The sequence below is a fragment of the Neltuma alba genome, unplaced genomic scaffold (genome assembly GCF_004799145.2).
Source record: "Neltuma alba isolate B1F8T4 unplaced genomic scaffold, ASM479914v2 tig00001782_pilon, whole genome shotgun sequence".
NCBI classification, from domain to species: domain Eukaryota; kingdom Viridiplantae; phylum Streptophyta; class Magnoliopsida; order Fabales; family Fabaceae; genus Neltuma; species Neltuma alba.
In genome coordinates, this window is record NW_021632612.1 from 3823 (window position 1) to 20302 (window position 16480).

Here is a 16480-nt window from a genome sequence, read left to right on the forward strand (position 1 = left end):
AGTGACACAGTACATATGATCCCATTTTCCTTTTTCCATATATATATATATATATATTATGTTAATTAAAAGAAGATACATACTAATTCTCTATCGTTTTTTACTTTCTTTTTTTTAACCATTTGATGTAATCATTTCCTCTATGATTTAAATTCCTCACAAAAAGAAACTTTCCAGCATCAAAAATAATATCCAGTTCTTGTACGCGTGCGCCTGATTCAGTTGAAAATAGAACACACTATAGATTTTCTCAAGTCCCTTTCCCAAACAAAAAAAAAAAATCAATGAATATGACTAGTTGGAGTTCGATCCGATGATCTGTTACATCCCCAAAAGAAAATATATATTATTCAATTACAAATATAATTGTATATTTATCAAAAATATAAGAAAGAAAACAAATGTGCAACAATTTAAAAGAAATATATATAAAATCTGAAATCTGAAATTCATAAAACAAAGCTTAAAGTGTCTGAGCCCGGGTTCGAACCCAGGACTCTAATGTGTGATAACCAACTATACCACCCAGACAATCTGCCGGTAAAATTGACAGGTGGCGGAACCATTTGCAATTTTACCAACTTAACTTTAGGCATGTTTGAATACCAGTGAAAATCACTCGTAAATACGTTTTATATTTTATGTAAGTTGAGATAAAACTTCTTTTATTTACAGATTTTTTTGACTCAATCCAATTGCTATTAGTTAAAACTTTAGTATTCTTTTCTTTCTCAAATTGTCAGAGACTTTAACTTGAGATTTGATTTACTAGGATGATTATAATAGTTGTGTCCATAATTATTACTATGTCATGTCTGGTGGAACTAGTTGGTATTTGTTATGTGCTATTATTTAATTTGTGTATGCTTATCTATTTGTACTTATCTTTTTTGACGTAATATAATTGAATTTTTTAATACTAATCTTTTAAATTTATTTGACAACAATAATTATGAATATTAGCTCTAAATAGACGAGTTCTTTAAAATTAAACCAAAACGCTTAAAGTGACACATAAATATGATCCCATTTTCTTTTTTCCGTAGACAAATAGTTTTGCAATTAAAAGAAGATACATAATTCTGAATCGTTTTTAAACCAAATGATGTAATCATTTCCTCCATAATTTAAATTCCTCACAAAAAGAACTTTCCAGTCTCAAAAATAATATCCAGTTCTTGTATACGTGTGCATGAATCTGTTGAAAATAGAACACATTACAGATTTTTTCAAGTCTCTTTCAAAAAAAGTTAAATCCATGAATATGACTAGCTGGAGTTCAATCCGATGATTTGTTACATCCCCCAAAAGAAAATATATATTCTGCAATTACAAATATAATTGTAAATTTATAAAAAAAAAACATAAGAAAGAAAACCAATGCGTGACAATTTAAAAGAAAAATAGAATCCATACAGTCTTTTGTCTTGGTATTATTTCAACAATAAAAAGTCATTTAAATATGAAATTCATAAAACAAAGTTTAGATGTCTGAGCCCGGGTTCGAACCGGGGACCTCTAGTGTGTGAGACTAGCGTGATAACCAACTACACCACCCAGACAAGGCGCGAGCGAAACTAGTAATAATTAATCTAATATTACAAACTTCATTTTCATCCACTATCACATCAAATTTAATTATCATCGATTTTAATTTGAGGACAGATCTGTTAACATAATTTTTTTATTTACGAGATTCAAATGTTAACCTTATTTAAGGAATTTTTTTTTACTCAATCCAATTACTATTAGTTAAAACTTTAGTATCCTTTTATCTCTCAAATTAACTTGATATTTGATTTATTAGGATGATTATAATAGTTGTGTCCATAATTATTCTGATGAAACTAATTGGTATTTGTTATGTGCTATTATTTAATTTTATGTATGCTTATCTATTTGTACTTATCTTTTTTTATGTAATATAATTGACTTTTTTAAATAAAAAGGTCACAGGCATTAATTATTGTATTGGATTCTTATTTTATTTTATTTTGAAATGTAATTAGGGAATGTTCTTACTTCTTAGGAAAAGGTCAACCATGAGGTCTTTTGTGGGGGAAAACAACTAACCATATGAAATGATTATTTACTTTGTGTGCAATTAATCTGTTTTTTTTTTCCGTTAATTAATCTTTTCTATATGTACACTAGTCCCCTTCATACAATTTATTTTTTTTCTTGTGTGCAAGCCATATGCTACCTTCAATTCTAATTATAAGAGCCAATTGACTAATTTGAGGAGATTAAGGAAGTAAGTTGAGTTAGTTATTTGTCCTAAATAGGTGTTGTCTTTCCTAAAATATCCTTACTAATCAAGTGCATTGATTAGAACTCTTATTATTAAAAGGGTTACTTTGGAAAAAATGTATAAATATGAGAGACAAAGTGGATTGGGGTCTTATATTTAAGATCAAAATAAAATTCAAATAGGGTCTTATATTAAGGACCAGAGGTAGTATCATATATGCAACTTACTTCCCTAAATGCAAATTAATATTTGTGCAACTTATTTTTCTTTTTGTACAATGTACTAGTTTCATCAGTGAAATCTATTTGTCCTTATATACAATTTATTTTCCCTATACCCAAATTACATTTTGTATAGATTGTGTTTGCACATATAGAAAATGAATTACATATAAAAAAAATTAGAGTTGTACAAAGAGAAAATGAGTTGCATGAACACAACTAGTTTATACAAAAAAGAATATGAATTACACACAAAAAAAAAGGGGTTGCACAGAAAGCAAAATAGTCATTTTGTATGGCTACTTATTTCTCCTAAAGAACCTCATGACTTCACCTCTTTTCACGGATCATTCTTCAATTAAATTTTCAAATAGAAATTTGTCTCCAGTTTTTCTTTTTGGCCCCTTCTCAAACATTATCTGATGATAATCATACATGGCGCTGCAGGTTTTTTTTTTTTTTTGGGGGGGGGGGTGACATTATTTTCTTCACATCAATAATTGACCCCTCTTTTCAAGTTACTTCAGGAAAATGCTTGGATGAGATCTCTTTGATTTACTCTTCCTCTTTTTCCATCCATACATTTACCTATGTATCTTTCATTCAGTTACTTTATTTTTTACAGATCAAATCAATTCAACTTTAGAATTATTTGAGCGAATAAAGTAAGTTAAATTTTTCAAAAGACTGGGATATCCTCACGTTGGAAATCACGATAATATCCTCTCATTCAAAAATTATCCATTGGTTTGATTTAATATTGACTAGAAATTTGATTTAATGACGTTGCTTTTATTAATATTACATTATTGTTATACCAAATTTATTCCCCTACTATTAAATGACCAAAATCAACAAATTAAATCTAAATTAATTAAAAGAGGACAACAAGATTCACTATTAGAGATCCGTAGCTTTTTGTTGCATCTAGGGGTTAATTTCTATTTTTACGTCAAATAAAATTTCATTCAATTAACTTCAATATTTTATGGATAAACTTTTGCCATTCACTTATAAAAATATATATATATATATATATATATATATGACTTGTGTAAATTTTATAACGATGACTAAAATTGATCCTCCACTGAATAATACATCAACCAATATTTCAAAGCATTCTACTATATATGGTCTTGGCTGGATCATGAAGCACAATTGGTGAAACATAGGATAGCTCAATTTAAGTGATCAAAAGGATGTCGTCTCCCTATAATGTTGTAAGTTCAAATCCCGCTGCCAATATGAGGACCTTGTTGGTGGACAATATGTAAGTATCTCTGTAAGTACTCTCTGAACTTTTTGTTTACCAAAAAAAAAAAAAAGATGTCCTCTGGTAGTCATTGGCAACGTGAGATTTACTTTTAATTTTCTTGTTTCTTCCCCTAGATTTGTAGGATTTGTTTAAACAATATTAATTTGGACGAATATGTCATTTTTAATTTGCAAGTTTGGGTTATTAGCCGAAATTAATGCATATAGCTGTATTTCCAATGAAAGGAAAATATGTATATAACAGGATTAAAAATAATATTTAAGTAATACGCATAGTTACTTTCTTTTGTTTTTTGGTCATACTCTCTCATATGAATGTATAAATCAGTTAATAGAGATTATTCAATTAATGGCGTCAGAAACCGTCTTCTCCATTTTAATTAGAAAAATTTACTTAAGTAATTGATACTGATTGATGGTCAATGGCTATGAAGAGAACCTATCCATATAACGGGTCGCCTACTAAACAGACGAGACGCCACTTGAGATTTGCTTATTTGTATCAATCTTCTAAATCATACGCACCAATTCAAAAAAGAAAGAAAAACAATTATTGCCGCCAAATCAACTTTATTTAGGAGCTATCTGCAATGCAATAACTTTCCCTGATTTCGTGTACTTACGTGATTCACTTGAAAAGTTCCATCTTCGAAGATAATAATTGAAGTCATATTGATATTCTTTTAATTAACTTGGTTTATGCTCTCAATATGCTTTGCATTGAAATATACCATTGAAATACATAGCATTATGAATTTTATATTTTATATTGATATTGATATTGATATAGTATTGATTTATACCCATTTTGTTTTAATATAACTGTCAGTTTATAGTTTTATTTTTTTAAATTTATTTAATGAAATAATTGTAACTTAGGTCCCAGCTAATTTATTTGACGTACTTTTATAGACATTTTTAATCTAGCCTATCTAAGGAAATTTTCAAGTTTGCGTATTATGACATAGTCTCAATTTAAAGGAGGCATAAGTAGATATTAACTCTAAGTATGCATTATACATATGGAAATGGACTTTGAAATTGAAGGGTTTTTACAAGGGTAGGAGGAGTACATGTTCAAAGCGAGTGGGCAATCTTTAGATATGTGGAGGAAGATAAAGAAAGACACATAAAGAACTTATCATTAGTTGAGATCTTATGGTAAATGGCATATCGAAAGACTTTTTTTTTTCCTTTTTCTTTTTGGTGACATATATAAGAAGAGTTATGAAAAGAATGCAATTGCATTACATGATTAGAGAACCTCACTTAATAAGATAAAGCTTATTGTTGTATATTTCTTTTTATCTCTTGATTAACTCATAATTTTATTTGGAGAAATGTATATAAAAAAATTTTTATTTGGAGAAATACTTTGCTAGAGATAACTAAATAATTAATACAACTATATTTTTATCATATATGTGGAGTTCTACTTTAGTGTTAAAGTGCAAATTTGTCTCAAAAGTTTTCATTCATAAGTGCTAGACACCTAAAATTTTTTGAGCGCAAATTTTCTCTGAAATTTTAAAATCGTAACAATATTGTCTTTTGTCATTAAAAACTAACGCTGACTATTAACATTTTTAACCGTAAAAATAAGATTGCTGCGATTGTAAACTTCTAGAATAAATTTGCATCTTAACTACTTTTATTACAATCTAAATTATTTGATGATTTCTTTAATATTTTTTTAAAAAGAAATAATGATTAATTTATAAGATGCATTTCATGGTGAGCATTTGTTTATACTTTATAGAGACACCAAACTCCACACTTTCTCCTCCTAATAAATTTATTTGTTAGTATAATTATTCATTCAACTTATATTAATGCCTCAGGCCAGGCTAGGATTACCTAAACGGGCTTCTCTACGTATCTGTATATCTTTCTATATCTCTTTAGATATAAATCAAAGAGAAAGTAGCATTTACGACAATTGAATTTACAATTAAAAATAATGCTTACAGTTTAATGCGTAAATGATTTATAAAGAAAGAACAATATTAAAAGTCGAACGGAAGAAACCTATAGCCTTTATACAATCGTCCCTTGGAATTATGGCTTCTATATAGATGCTAGCTAAATAATTCAATTAATTTGAAAAATATGCACATTTTATTAATTAATTACTAATTAATATATTTGTCCTTAGAGAAGAACATGCACTTGACTTATAACAAAAGAAAAGCCTTGCTATTAAAAAAAAAAATGATGATGATGATGATTAGAGCACACGAAGATTATATATGTGTGTAGTACTACGGTATCCTAAAATGATATATATTCTATAATAATTTGCATACTTATCATGATTACCCATCATTTATACATTAGTCAAATTAAGGATGCCATTTTGTACTTGAAACATGTTCTAATCTATATACAAAAGGGAAATTGATTAATTAATTAATTATAGGATTTCCTTCTTGGCTTTAGTGTGAGGCAGACTAAGCTCACGTTGTTCAATAATGGAATCTCATATATTCTCTCTCTCCTCTCTCTTCTCTCAATATGTATGAACTCCTCCGGCTTTTATTATATGAACTAATTAAGTAATTATTGAGTTATCTTAGTTTTAAATATATATTCCTTTGGTCTTAAATATAAGATCAGGGGAGTAACCTATTTATCACATGTATCATTTTTTTTCTAAATTACCTCTATTGATATTTCCTCAACTATAATTAAGTAGAAAAGAGAGGGAGGATATTAAGAAAGATAATTATGGTATTTTAGAAAAAATATTTTATATTTTTTATAATTAACTAACTTACCTAATTTTTTTAATATAATAAAATTAGTTAAATATTATTATATTAAGCACCAGAGTATGTACGAATAACATTTGTGTGTCCTCTGGGTGCCAAATTCAACGGCACTTCGGGGATCTTATAAATGTGGTAAATAATGATATGCCTCGTGCGTTCCTTTAATCAAAGCATTTTAATCTTACTTCATTACGTTTGATCTTTTCAACTAATTTATGCCGCTATGATCTTATATGTACATTACTTGTACATTATTTTTGCATACTAAAAATTATTAAATTAATAAAAAATTTTCATATCTGCCTTTATCAAAGAAAGGGTATCAAAAAGAATATGGTCTACATTTTTTCTTACTTATTTCTTTTATATTGTATGCAACATAGATAAAATTGGATTAAAGAAAATTATTAATTATTCTATAAGTGACTTATTTTTAGAACCAAATTTTTCTTCTTCAAATAACTTACATATAGGACCAGAGGGATAGGTCTAAAAGAATACTAGTTAGAAAGGTTATTTGTAATTGAATTAATCATGCATAAAGAATTCATGATACCTTTTCAAAAATATACTTATGATTTAATAATTAAAATTTAATGTGCAGAAATAAAAATGCCTCAATAAATTATGCAGAAGCAACAACTAATATAGGAGAGAAGAAGGAAAAAAAAAACCTTAATCCTTACATTAAGATCGAAGCAAAAATTTCAAATGGATTACATATTTAAGATTTAGAGTTATTCCAACCATGAGGCCTAACACAATTGATATTTAGTTGGATTCTTTAAGCATTTAGTTAAGAGTTTGATTCCCAGCAGTGTGTATAAAGATCATGAGAGTTTTATGGCCAACACTAAAAGCCTCTTTGAAAAGTTTATAGTGCGAGAGAATTAGTTACTGCTAACAGCAATAAATAGCTTGGGCACAAAAAAAAAAAAAGATACTGAGTTATTCTATTTTAACATCTCAAGTTCTCAACTGTGATGCGAGGGAATTAGTGACTGTTACTGGAAAAGCACAACTTGAGCTCGACCAAGGAGGGGGGCGGGGGGGAAGATCTGGAGTTATTCTATTTTAACATATCAAGGTCTCAACCGTTTGTTTTGCTATGTGTTATCTCACTTTATTATAGATTACAACTTACCATAAAACTAACGATGATCAAGTTAAGTAAAATATTTTGATGACATTATTTGATACTACTTTTAGTCCTTAATATAAGAGCTAGTTGATTATTTTGAGAAGATTTAAAAAATTAGTTAAGTTAATTATTTGTAATAAATATATATTATCTTCCTTAGAATATCCTTGCTAATCATATGTAGTAACTAAAACTACCATTTGATGAAACTTTTAACATGTGCAACTATTACAAGAATTACTTTGGAAAAAAAAAAGATAAATACGAAAGATAAAATAAATTTGGGTCTTATATTTAGGACCAAATTAAAAGTCAAATTATTTCTTATATTAAGGACCGTATATAATATTATTAACTCAAATTCAAGCATTATTAAGCCTAATAAAAATGATACATATCACATCACTTGTTCAAAATCTTTAATTTGAGTCATAAATGATAAATCGAATGGCAGATAATTGTATAAGAATATGAAATAAAAATAATCTTCACATAATAAGACAAAACAAGATTGCAATCTCTTTAAATTTTATGAAACTGGACGCTCCCTTCACCACCACTTCTCTCTCTACACACACACACACACACATGTTTGGTGTTTTTTTTTTTTTTGTGAGGAATGGTCGGTGCCAGAACAAAACCTCAGTGCTACGAAGCTTCGTCCTTTGATGAGCATCTTCATTCCACATGACAAAGAAACCTACTCATTTCTTGACACACTACCTAAGCCCTAACCAATCTGTTTGCATAGTGAATTAATTAACAAAATAGTATATTTTATCATATATATTTATATTAATGTTAGAGATAGAGTATAAAAATATAGCTAAACCACCCATATTATCAAGCATCTACAAACTCCAAAACAACAAATTAGTTCCAAGCATAAGGATTACGGTAGGTTTTGTACTTAATTACTTCTTCCTTAGTTTTAAATATACCCTTATTTATAAAGAATGTGAGTAAGAGAAAAAATGAATGGAAATTATTATAGTTAATATACAAAGACAAATGATCAACTAAGCCGCTCAATTTCTTCAGTCTCCTTCAATTTGTTAATTTGGTGTTATATTTATAATTGAAATGAATAGTAAACCTGCAAGGGACAACCACATTAACATGAATAAGAGAAATACTTCTCCTATTCTGATAAATAGAGAAGATTTTTAGTTCTATTTATAAATCATGTAATTAAACTTTTAACATGAATATATATTATTTTTCTCTCATTTATTATTATGTATATTTTTAATTTCTTAAATTTTAAATCAAATTTAATGAGATTTAAGATTTTTATTGTTCGGATAAAATATTAACAATTACTTCTAAACATAATTAGAGGAGTGTTTGAGTAAAATAATTAAAGCAGCCAACTGAAGATTCCATAATGTGGAATTTTACTTCACATGAGGACAACAAAAGAAAAAATAAAATAAAATTGGAAAAATTGTAAAAAAAGATTATGAAAATTGCAAAATTACAAATAAACTATTTTGCAAAAAAAATTGTTGTTATTTCCTATTTAATTATTGTCTCCTGATTTGTAATTTTGTAATTTCATGCCATTTTCTTGTGATTTTCCCAATAAAATTTGGTTCAAGGAAGTGGGTCATAATAAAATAAACAAAAGAAACAGCTTATTTAATGTTCATTGAATAAAAAAAATTGTAATTATTCATTAAATAAAAACACCCGAATTCTGCAAAAAGAAAACATCTGAAATGAATGGGGAACTCCCTTATAGAGCCGGCGGCGAGATCTGTTTGGACTTTGGAGTTTCCGAAATTTCCACACGGTTTCCGTGTTCAACCCCACCTTCTGATAATGAATTGGGTCGTTTCTTTTTTTTTTTTTTAATAATATATGGAAACAAGTTTGCCATAACATTTTATCTCATTAAAGTATACTCGTTCTCTAATTAATATAAAAGCTAAACGACTAATTTACTAATATTAACAAAATTACACTATTACAGAAAAAATAAATTATATATGTCTATTTTTTTTATTCAAGCAATATCACAATTAACTTACTATAAACACATAAACTTTTCTCCCTATTATATAATTACAACAATTTCAGTAAAATCAATTTATTTTAATTCTACAATAAATAAAAACTAACAATATGATTACAACTATCAATATTAAATTAAATCATATACAATTTATTAGTACTATATTCTTATCAACTTTTTAAGTACAGCCAAAATATAGACAAAAAACTAAATGAAGCAGTATACATAATTAGTAGTAAGAAAAATAAAGAAACCACATAAATATAAAATTATGAATAAAAATATACTACACCTTAATTATATATGTCTAATATATCCAAACTTCAGAAAATCTACCCAAAAAAAAAAAGAAATCATGTCAAATCTAAAAGTTACGTGTAAAAAAAGTCACCTTCTAAGTCTCATAAATGCAAAAGAAGCAAAGCTAGAGATTTTTGCTGACTTTCTTTGTTAGAGATCTCAAAAATGAGAGAAAAGAAGAAAAGTTATAGATCTTTTTCTTACTTGCTTTTCATAAGCACGTTTTGAAGAAAAGATGATGATTCATTTTGATTGGACAGGAGAAGAGAAGTGTCAAAAAGGGAAAAAAAAAAATAGAAGGAAAATGAGGGGCAGCTATGAGGAGAGTGAAAGAAAGTGTCAAATATAAATGGAGGCATATAGACGTTATAATGAAAGTGGAATATGCAGTTTTTTACTGCAAGTATAAATTTTAAAATATATATATATATTTCTGTAGCACTTTTTTAAGTAAGTGTTATAGGAAGTATTATGCATTTTATCACATTTTCTTGAGAAAAGGCTACAAAAATTTAATATTTTTTAAAAATAAAGAAATATATAGAAGTTGCAGTGTTTTGTCAAGAAAGCACTCCAAAAGACCATTATTCTTTTGTAACGCTTTCTTATAGAAGTGTTTCAGTAGTTTAATATTTCAAAAAATATATTAGAGTTGTGCCATTTCGTTAAATAAATGCTACAAAAAACATGCGCTATTTATTTAACTTTTGTAGTAGTTTTAATTAATTTAGTTATTTATAATAAATAGATATTATCTTTTCTAAAATATCCTAATTAACCATATGTATTGAAATTAGCCTTTTTATGAAAACTATTAACATGTACAATTACTTGAGGTCAAAATGGATAAAAATTACAACCAAAGTAAATTGAGATCTTATATTTAGAACCAAATTAATTTTTCAACTAACTCTTATATTAAAAATCAGATTATGCACACAAATAAAGTGACCTGATTCTCCTTCACGTCGACACTAAACATAGGACGTGTTTCGGATTTGGTTTTTCTCCATTTCCCTTCCCCATTAATTTTAGTCACTTTCCATATTAACTATTGAATTGAATTTTGACCACCAAATTTATATTTTATAAAATATTTTATATTACTGTTTTAAATTATTATGCTTAAAATTTAGTTGCTTAATTTTATTTACTTATTTTTTTAATAATTTAATATTTTACTAATAATATTATAAGATATCAAAACTAGATCATTCAAAATTTCAATCCAATAGAGATGAAAAGTAGAGGGAAAAAGAAGTGAAGAGAATTCAAATGTGTCTATGTATATTTATTTATGAGCTACAATTATATTTATGTCTTATCTCTAGTCTAAATTGTAAAACCTCATTTATAATTTACAAATAAGATCTTATAATTAAGACCGGAGGTAGTGTCAAATAAGCATGGAGAAAGAAAGAAAAATGAATAAATATGCAATATATATGCATTTACACTAATACGCATGCTCAATCTCCTTTCCGATTTGGTTCCTCTCAGAATTCCACTCACCTTATCTCTTAGAATCCCATTTCCACTCTTGAATCGAAAAATATAGAAATTCAATATTTGATAAAACTATTATTATAATATTTTATCAGTTGATTCTCTTTTTACTTTTTTCTATACTGTTTTTTTAAATGTGCTGATGAAATTATAACAGTTTTAATTAATTAATTAATTAATATGTACTATTACAATAATTATTTTATAAAATATTAAATTTGAAACATAAATATTCTATTGAAGACTTAAGAGTATAGATGAGATTCTAAGAGGAAAACGAGTGAATGGATCTGAGAAAGGTTACGATTATTAATTTAAGGATTCTTCAATTTCACCTCCTCAATTCCACTTGTTAATATGCATTCAAGTATTCTTCAGGTCAAGATTAGACATAACTCTTATTTTTTATTTTTATGATCAAAAGAACTTGACTCAGAACTCATTCGATATTAGATCCCTTTATTTAATAATTTCATTACAATACAATTTAATTACTTTTGTTATGATCATTAGGAAATACTTGTACTGCATAAAAAAATCATAATAAAAACTAGTCAACTATTCAAATTTTCAAAATTAATAAACTATATGGTTAAAATTATAATTATCTAAATCAACGTGATAATATATATATATATATCCCTTGAAAAATCATTTTCAGTAATAAATATATCGAGTCCTGGAAGTCTCCATCTTCTTCAATTATTTGAAACAGGTTTGTCTAGACCCACCATTAACTAAAAGGCAAAAATATAAGTTTCAGCCATTGCAATGACAGGGTGCTAAAAAAGCAAAAATAAAAAAATAAACATGTTTTTCCTTTTGTTAGTGTAAAAGTTCACAAATAAATCATAAACGAGGCTGATAGAATATGATTAACAATATATACTTTATATTATACTCGTATATTGGTATTGATAATTTTGATTCTTTTCAACACGTATTCATAAATAAATATATATGACTTATTTTTTAGAAATTGATAAATTTTTTTACATATATATATCATATGTAATTATTTCCCCCTTAAAATTATAAAAAATTCAAATTAATACCCAGCAACAAAGATGATGATGGTTTGAATTATTATACCAAGTCAGGGGCCAGACATATCCAATGATTGTGCAAATGAAAATAATGGGACTTTAATTTAATAGCAGTTATGCATAAATCCTTTGGCAACAAAAAAGGTTAATATACAAATTTGTTCCACTAGTTTTTACTTAAAAGTACTAGGTATCTGAATTTTTTGGGCGCAAATTTGTTTAAAAAATTTAAAATCGTAACAATACCATCTCTTACTGTAAAAAATATTAATAGTTAATGTTAGTTTTTTTAATAGTATGGGCTATGATTTTAAATTTTAATGACAAATCTGTATTTAAAAATTTTTTGGGGTGCTCAATACTTCAGTGAAAACTTTTGAAATAAATTTGCATATTTTTTTTGCTAAGGAGGGAAAAAAAAAAACAACTATTGAGCTACAGCACCAGAAGAGCAACTAAATTAACATTAGAACGGGAGAGATGAGTCCCAGGCGGCAAGGACGAAGCGCGCTTTGCAAGTCGGTCAGTTCTTCATTTTCTTCCCTCCTCAACTTTTGGAGTAAATTTGCATATTAACCCCAAAAAAGCATGCAAATCTTACTTAACTTGAACGTGTTTGGTTTCATGTAAAAGTTTTTAAAATAATTGGTTACTTGTAATCTAATACACACTTAACTCTCCAACTCATCAAGTCTTGAAAAAGAATTTACTTACTATAATTGACATAAATTTGAAACATCCTTTGAATCAAGAATTATTTGATGAACGAATTGTTTTCAATATTTCTTTTTTAACAAGTTATTTCAATGAATAGGCCTTATCACTTATATATTGTCAAAATAGTAATAGTAATGCAAAATTAATTATATTACTAAATTAAAATTTCAGACAGAATCATATTAGACGGCCTAGAAAGCTTCTCTTCGCCTGATTAATAAGCCACTGATATATTCAGATAATTAAATTCCCTACACATTAATTAATTAAGGGTTCATAAGGCAAGCAACCATCAAAATTCCTTTGAAGCTACAATAAAGATAGTACTTAAAAGTTAAAACATGATCTTTATTATTAGTTTCTAAATTAATCCTTACATAATTATTTGTTAATTACTGGCTGACCTCAATGCCACTTCTTCATTATAGATATTGAAAATTCTTTTGAAAAAAATTAGACTAAAAAAGCTCAACAATTATGCCGAATCGCAACCCCTAACTTGTCCAAGTTCAGCTTCTTTGAAGTAAACAAAAAAAAAAAAATTGTTCAGAGAAAAAATTTAATATAATTTTTTACTCCTAAAATGTGAGCCTATTTTGGTTTTAGTTCCTTAAATTTCAAATTCATGATTCTAGTCCTTAGAATTTAGGCTGTCTTCGAATGTTAGTCTCTAAAAGTATAATAGTGTTAAAATCTGCTAAAATTTCATAAACAAAGTTAAAATAGATGTGGATAATAGTACTGGATGACACCTAGTTAGATATTGTATGGATATATTGAAAGGAAAAAAAGAAAAGGCCCTCAAAATACGGTTCTTTACCTCTTGGTTTTTCTTCCTCGCAGTTAGTTTCAGGAGATATTCACTGCATTACACTTTATTATCCATACAAGATCTAGTTAAGTGCCATCTGATGAGTTCATATAACTACTTTTAACGTCATTGATAATATTTCAGTAGATTTCGTTGCATTTTGAGAGACTAACATTTTAAGACATTAAATTTGAGAAATCAAAATTAACATGAGCTCAAATTTTAAGGACTAAAAATTATATTAATCCAAAAGAAAACAAGCATATTTTCGTGGTTTTCTCGTTTGTAATGCATTATATATTGATTAATAAAATTGAAGTGATTTTTGCTCAAAAAAAAAAAATTGAAGTGATTCTTTTTCGGTTTCCCCTCATTTTGTCTCTGCTATCGACAATATTAAATTACCAATGAGGAGCCAATATGTTTATGGAAAAATTACACTCAGGTCCCCCACAAGATAATTAATTTACAAAAAGTCTCTCGAAATCCCAAAATAACTCTCAAGTCCCGAGAGACCTGTGTGTAATAAATTGTAATTGTGAAATTACCTATCTATCCCCATTCATTTATCACCTCAACAGTGGCTGTTGACAACCCGAGGAGAAGTGGTTAACAACCTCGGCAGTGCCCCTGGTATCCCACAGAGTGAGTTGTTAGGGGTACTGCCAAGGTTGTTAACCACTTCTCCTCGGGTTGTTAACAGCTACTGTTGAGGTTGTAAATAAATTACTGCAATAAAATTAATGGGATAAATAGGTAATTTCATAATTTTAATTTATTACACACAGGTTCCTGGGGACTTAGGAATTATTTTGGAATTTTTAGGGACTTTTTATGAATTAATTGTCTTGTGTGGGACCTATGTGTAATTTTCGCTATGCTTATTTATAATATTCACACTTACCTTGGCTTGGTAGCTTTCGGATCCACATAATAAAAAGTTAATCTATAATCAACCGAACCTTTTATATGGGAAATGGTGATTTGTTTCTTCTGTTTATAATAATCACGTATAAATACTGTTAGAACATAATATTTATTTAATAAGACAATGCACAGAATACAAAATAATAAATTAAGACTTCAATTACAAGGAGAAAAACATTTGAAAAAAAAAATATATATATATATATATAGAGAGAGAGAGAGAGGGGTAGATAGTGTGCATTCAAAGGAATTTAAATTAACAATGTATTAGAAAACGTATCGTAGACATAGAGACGGCAGGGTTCTATTTTTTTTTCCCGAAAAGAGGAAACTTTCGAAATTAAAAGAACATTTTTTAAAAAATTGAATTTCATTGGAATAATTTTCAAAAAAATTTCAAAATGTGTTTGATAAATTGTTCATAAGCCTATTGGATCATTATCATTATTCATGAGTACTTAATTTATTGGTGATATATCTTGGTGACCCCGCACATAATTAACTCCATACATTTATTTGGTTAAGTTCAAGATTTGAATAAATAATTTATTGTATACTAAATGGTGCTGTAAGAAAGAGAGAGTGAAAAGAAAATTGAATGAGTATAAATAAATAAGATGAGTTTCAGGGACTCTCATTTTCTTCTTAGACTGAGAATTGAATTGGTTCCCATGAAATGTAATTTTAGGATAAACTTATAAAAGTATAGAGAAACGAAATGAACATTACAACAAATTAAAGTTGAAAACTCATGTATTTCTGTTACAAAATTTATATGATGAAACTTTTGCAAAATTTGTGACACTCTATCTGAGATGGAAACTATCTATAATTGCAAGATTAATGTGATACAAAATTCTCCTGATTTCTAAAACAAAATCCATTTCAATTTTAGTAGAAAGCTAAAAATGAGACCATTTTTTTTTCTCATTTTGTCAAAATTAAGTGAAACTCACAATTGACCTCTTTCCATTTCTATCTATAGTTGAGCTGAAATATATACAATTTTGAAATCCAAGTCTTGTTAGACTTATGAAATACTCACGTTTATCACACACACACACACACACACACACGGAAATGGAAATGCTTTTTTTAAAAAAGATATGATGAGAGGAAAAGGAAAATTAGCAAATTAAGGAAGGAAAATTGAAATATTCATAACCAACTTGTATAAGTAATTTGGCACAGCAGCCACATTTAGATTCAAAGGCACCACAAGTCATCTTGAAGTTAAATAACTTAAACAAGGAAAACCCCACCACCATGTGACAATAAATCCAAATCTTAAAAAAAAAAAAAGAAATTGGAAATCACTCTTTCTCTTAAGGTCATTTTCGTCATTATATCTTCCACACATCATCATCGTCACTTCATGAATAACGAGAGGTTGTTCCCCACTTTCTTCTATATATACACCCAATTCATCCTCCATTCTAACCCCTTCCACAGTTCAACCCAGAAAAATTATCAAATCATAATCGTCTCTGATCC

General features: G+C 27.6%; 1 non-coding gene across 1 annotated transcript; it reads right to left on the minus strand.

Moving 5' to 3' along the window:
- Nucleotides 1–1488: 1488 nt before the first annotated feature.
- On the minus strand, nucleotides 1489–1562 carry TRNAV-CAC (transfer RNA valine (anticodon CAC)). Its single transcript has one exon. It is a non-coding gene; the product is annotated as a tRNA-Val (tRNA).
- Between the last annotated feature and the right edge of the window lie 14918 nt (nucleotides 1563–16480).